General features: G+C 40.5%; 1 pseudogene; it reads left to right on the top strand.

The window, feature by feature from the left end:
• Positions 1-407: 407 nt before the first annotated feature.
• LOC114220914 (cytochrome c oxidase subunit 5B, mitochondrial-like) lies at positions 408-5,711 on the top strand (annotated as a pseudogene).
• The last annotated feature ends 529 nt before the right edge of the window (positions 5,712-6,240 follow it).

Below are 6,240 nucleotides of genomic sequence, written 5' to 3'. Positions count from 1 at the left end.
AGAATAAGAGTATATATCTTATAGTTTTCTGGAAATGCTAATGATTGGCAACAACTTTAACTATAATTGACAATCCTAGCCTTGAAAAAAGCATTTTCTGAAAGGCCTAGTGGATGATGTGCAAATTTTCAGTTGTCCAGAGATGAAGGGCAATTAACAATGAATAGTTAATCAATCAATGACATTTAATGATTGTTTCTTATGTATTAAGATGTTGAACTAGAGGCTTCTTGGGATTCAGAGGTGAGTGATATATGTTCTCTGCCCTCAAAGAGCTCACAGTCTCTAGAGACAAATATATAGCGTGGTGCTGTGCAGTGTTTGGTTATGTCACAGAGGAGCAATAAAGCCTTTGTGGGATTTATAAAAAAAACTTGAGAAAGCTTTATGGAAAGTTTTTACTTGAGATGGACTTTGAAGAATGGGTAGAGTCACCTGGAAGAAGTGGTGAAGGAGGATGTTGTATGAGCCAGTGTGCAAAGCAGGAAAAGACCAAGGCCAGCCCTAAGAACTGTGAGCTGTGCAGGTGAGTGGTGAATGAAGACAGCAGGAAAAGAGGTTATGGGGGTGAATACAGTAAGTATTCAAAATTTAAAATACTGGGTGCTCAAATTTAGAGTATTAATAGAGTTCAAACTGAGGACTGAGGACACCAGGGAATTCCAGGTAAAGTAATAATTTCTTTTTGGTGGACTATCATATGAATTTCCATAGCCAGCTTCAAGGAATTATCTCAACCCTGCATTCTCCCATCAAAGACAATACTTTCCATGTAGCAGTGCAATGATTAAAAGTACGATATATACATATGTCATAAAATGTAGACCAAAGTCCCTGGCTAAAAAAATGCATGCTTCCTTAAGAAAATACATTTGAAAAAATTTAAATAAAATATTTGATGATCTTTGTAATGTTGAAATTATTGGTTTGATGCCAACTCCATTTTTACTAGACAAAAATCAGTCATTAAAAAAATGGCACCAGGGTTCTAATTGAATGCCTGCCAATAAATGTTTATAGGGGACACCACCTGAAGGGGCAATGCCTCAGTGTGATTAAGATGATGTCTCTGCTTTAGCTTTGTTGGCAGTTTGAGGGATGTTATGGGATTGTCTCTGTTTTAGCTTTTCTCCTCCCTCCCTTTCTCTCTTCTCCCATTCTCCCTCCCATCCTCCCTCCTCCCTCAATTCCTCCTTCCTCCCTCCCTCCTTCCCTCCCTCTTCTCCTTCCCTCTTGGCCTTTACTCTCTTCCTCCCTTCTTTCCTCTCTGTCTTTCTTTCACGTTTATTGAGTACTTACTGTGTACTTACTGTGTACCAGAGCAAGATAGGAAAGCCCCTGCCTTCTTGGAGCTTACATTCTATCTGGTGAGAAAGAAGATAAGTCTATAAAAAAATAAATTACATGGTTACAGAGAGTGATTGGTGTCTGATGAAAATGGAATGTAGAGAGTAAAGGGGGCCTCATTTAGGTAAGGTGGTTAGGGAACGCATTCCAGTGGAATGTCCTGGAAGGGTTTAAAAATTATCTAGGGCTGCCTCTGGATAATCTTGAGCAACATGAGTGACAGCCCACATGTTATACATGAGGGCACTCAAGAGCTCCCTCCTTCCCAGACTTCTCTATCCTTCCTACTGGACAGCCTTACTGTAGCTTCAGGTAGGTATCATGTATATGCCTCTTTCCCATATAGATGGAGGCTTCTATAGATTCCTCATTTTCAGCATTAACTGTATATAGACTCGTTTAATCCCTAGCGCAACTTTATGGGGTGGGTACAGTTATTATTCCCATTTACCTTTGAGTAAATGGAGGCACAGAGAACCTGACTCAGCCCCAGACAGCTTGGCCCTGGAGGCAGGCTCTCCATTGCTCCATGCCACCTGCCTGTCTCATTCCCCCTTCTGTCTCCTGCAGGGCTCACCTTGCATCACACCCTGTAGTCTTCCCAGCCATGATCACTTAACTCTTCAAATTCTTTAAGGAACAGTCACAAGCAACCTCTCTAAACTGCAAAATCCTCTCAACTTCCATTTATGCAGCGCTAATATGCGTGTGAACATACAAGATAGAGTGAGAATAATCAGCAAGTCCCCAAATATAAAACCACATCTGAGTCTACAGATGTTCTAATACTAATTACTCATCCCAGAAATGTATTCTGGTGCAGCTGGAACTTGATGGGTTGGAGAGGGTGGGTGATGGAGAGCTTTCATTTCAAAGGGAGATGTAGAGGGAAATCATATGGTGTCGTTTTCCATTTTGGAAGTCTGTTCATCTCTGAGTCAGCTGCAGCTGTATAGCTCTGCCCCATGTGTTCAGAATATGTGCTGGTGGATGGGCTGTGCAAGCCTCCTGTGGTGGGACTGAGTCAGATGCTGTGGGCTCTGGACATTGGAGGAAGGCTGCAGGAAGGTTCTGGGCAGGACTGAAGCAGTTCTGTGAGGTCCCAGCGTATCTCTATTAGATTTAGATTTGGCTCCTCTTGCATCATGGAACCATGTGTTTAAAGAAACCAGTTTGGGGAATCAGGATAATTAAACTTTTCAGGGTCCAGTCTTTTAACATACCAGAGGGCTCCTAGTTTTTGTTTGCATCTGGAAGTCAGCTATCAAGTCCTTGGCCACCAACTGAGAAATGTATGATTCATATTATCTCTGGAGTAACACACACTGAGGGCTATGCCACATTCTAGATAATAGTAAAAAAAAAAATAATATCTGGCTTTTAATGAATGCTTATTCTACGCCGGCTATTTCAGTAAGTGCTTTATATACATTATTTCATTTATTCCCATAAGGGACCTCTGAGGTAAGTACTATTATTAGACTTATTTTTTATAAGCGAGGAAACCAAGGTCATTTATCCAAAGGTTATATGAAACATCCCCAAAAGAAGATTGAGGTGAGACTAGAAGTCAACGGATTTTGGCAGGCCTGGTCTTATAGCTGCTGCTCTGAGTTGAGCAAACAGTAAAATTATTATTATTATTATAAAGATTTTATTTATTTATTTGACAGAGAGAAAGAGAGCGAGAGCAGGAACACAAGCAGAAGGAGTGGGAGAGGGAGAAGCAGGCTTCCCGCCGAGCAGGGAGCCCGATGTGGTACTCGATCCCAGGACGCTGGGAATCATGACCTGAGCTGAAAGCAGACGCCTAACGACTGAGCCACCCAGGCGCCCACAGTAAAATTATTTTTAAAGGCATTTTTACGTAAAAATAAAAAGCACAGGGGAGAGTCATCCACAACCTGCTATGGTAAAATGTCGCCACGCCCCGCCACGCCCCGCCCCACCACACCCCACAGAACTCAGAGTGAATTCCCATTCATGTTCAGGATGTGCGTGCCCGGTGGACAGCAATCTGCCTGCAGTTCACTTTGTGAGTGGAAGTCTAAATCCCTCAGGGTGCCTTTCCCCCCACATATATAAATGATCTTACTTACCAAGGGGAGCCTTGGAAACTACCCAGTGGAAGCACCGAATTTCAGCCTCCTACTTTTGTTTAGACCAAATTTAGTGCATCTTAGAGAAATCACTCTGATGTTGTCAGCTCTTACTTATTTATCAAATCCCTGAGAAGGTAAGATGCTTCATTCGTTTATCAATTCAATAATTATTTATTGTTTGCTCTTCATGTGTCAAATTCTGGGCATATAAAAGTGAGCAAATTTTGAGGCACCTGGCTGGCTCAGTTATAGTATGCAACGATTGATCTTTGGGTCGTGAGTTCAAGCCCCATGTTGGGCATAGAGTTTACTTAATTAAAAAAATATTAGTATTTTTAAAAAGTGAGCAAATTTTATTATGATCTCTTTATGGGAGAATTTTTTCAATTGGTGTGAGGGATTTCCAGGTTTGTTTGCATTTCAGAGCTTTTGCTTTGTTTACCTGATTTTGAATATTTACTTATTTATTTATTATTATTTTTTATTATGTTACATTAGTCACCATACAGTACTTCATTAGTTTTTGGTGTAGTGTTCCATGATTCATTGTTTGCATATAACACCCAGTGCATAGCCCAGAAAATCTTTGACCAGTCTTAACATTTAAGTAAAGAAGTTTTTCGTCTTGCAGTGACCTGGGAGAATGTAGAAGAGCCTAAATGCCTTTTAAAACAGCTTCCTAATATTATATGAAAACATGATTTCTTTTAGTAGAGGTCTTTTAGGTTAGTAATTTCCTAATTTGGCTTCTCCAAAGTAATAATTTCAAACAAAGATAAGTAAACTTATTTTTTGAACTTTTGGACATGCAAGGTTGCTGTTAAAAGTATTCCAGTGATCTAAATCAGGATCATTAGGCTCTTAGGAAAGAACAGGCTGCTGCCATGTGCCTGTTGATGACACAGCTTTGAGGAGGACATAGGCTGGTGCAGACAGGAAACCAGGAAGGTTTCAGGTCCAGGTCATAATACACAGGAGAGGCGGAGGGCTGGGGCCTGCCTCTTGCTGCTGGCTGGCTGGAGACAGGTGACAACAACCACTCTATCTGTCCTCTTTGGCTCAGGACAGCATTGAGGTATCCAAATATGGAGGGTATTCACTGGGACTCCAGTGGAAAGACCCAGCACTTTTGGGGTTTCCCTTGGGTTATTCAGTTCCAGAGCTTTTTGTTTTTTTTTTTAATTTTTAAATTCTATTTTTATTATAAGTAATAATTATTTTAATTTTATTTTTATAATAATTCTTTTAATAATTTTAGATTTTGGGGGCATCTGGGTGGCTCAGTCTGTTAGGTGTCTGCCTTCATCTTGGGTCATGATCTCAGGGTCCTGGGATCGAGCCCCGTGTTGGGCTCCCTGCTCAGTGGGGAGTCTGCTTCTCCCTCTTCCTCTAACCCTCCCCCTGCTTGTTCACACTTTCTCTCTTCCTCTCTCTCCCTCAAATAAATAAATAAAATCTTAAAAAAAATTTAGATGTATTCACATTTAAAAATAATTTTATGTTGTATAGTTCTTTTTATTGTGGTAAAGAACACATAACATTAAATTTACCATCTTAACCATTTTGAAGTATACTGTTCAGTAGTGTTAAGTATATTCACATAACTGAGCAACAGATCTCTAGGATTTTTTAATCTTGCAAAGCTGAAATTCTATACCCACTAAACACTTGCTCCCCTCCCCACACCCTCTACAATCACCTTTCTACTTCCTATTCCTACAAATTAGCAACTTTAGACACCTCATATAAATGGAATCATACAGTAATTGCCCTTTTGTGTCTGGCTTATTTCACTTAGCATAACGTCCTTAAGGTTTATCCACATTGTAATGAAAGTGAGAATTTCAGGAAGTGCTACTATTTGTAGCAGGCATGATGGCTTCAAGGCTTTCTGCAGACTTAGATCACTGGCCGTGCAGGCCCTCAGGGCCTGCCATCCCAATTGAGTTGCTGCAGTGTGCTCATGGCCTCTGAAGGTGGTGTTCCTACTGCTGACCAGCAGGCTACTGGGCTGAAGAGGGAGGTCATGATGGCTGCATGAAAGGGACTGGACCAACATAATATGCTAGGCCCAAAGGCAGCTTTGGCACCAAGGAAGATTTGAATTTAGTCTCATCTATCACCAACAAGCGAATAGCAGGCTGCATCTGTGAAGAGGACAATAGTGCCGTCATCTGGTTCTGGTGGCACAAAGGTGAGACCCAGAGATGCCCTAGCTGTGGAATGCATTATAAGCTGTTGCCCCACCAGTTGGCCCACTGAGCCTTTGTTCTAAATTATTCAAAATGTGCTGTAAAGTATCTTCTTTCCAATAAAGACTAGCTATTCCATTGGCTCCTTCTCCCATTAAAAGAAAAGTGAGAAATTCTTTCCTTTTTAAGACTGAATAATATTGCATGCATGCACCACATTTTCCGTATCGGTCTATTGATGGACATTTGGATTGCTTCCACCACTTCTAGGATGCTATGAGTAATGCTGTGATGAACATGGGTGTGCAAATATCTCTTTGAGATCCTGCTTTGAGTTATTTTGGATTTATACCCAAGTGGGAATTACTGGATCATAAGGTAATTTTATTTTTAATTTTGGGGAACAGAGTTTTTTGTTATTCAACAAAACATTTTGCTTTTTCCAGAACTGGTTTAGATTTTTAAGTTTGTACTACTGCTTTAAAAAGCTTCCATTTTGGATGCTTTTCCTTTTGGTCTTTATCCCATCATTTTGAACTTTACCTATGGGTATTTAAAGAAACACCTTCTTTTGGATACAGTTCCTCAAATATGTCTCC

This window comes from Eumetopias jubatus, unplaced genomic scaffold, assembly GCF_037043125.1.
Source record: "Eumetopias jubatus isolate StellerSeaLion01/CBP00866 unplaced genomic scaffold, mEumJub1_p1.0 scaffold_4, whole genome shotgun sequence".
In the NCBI taxonomy this organism is placed as follows: Eukaryota; Metazoa; Chordata; class Mammalia; order Carnivora; family Otariidae; genus Eumetopias; species Eumetopias jubatus.
Note: the sequence above shows the minus strand (reverse complement) of the source record. Positions and strands in the feature narration are given on the sequence as shown.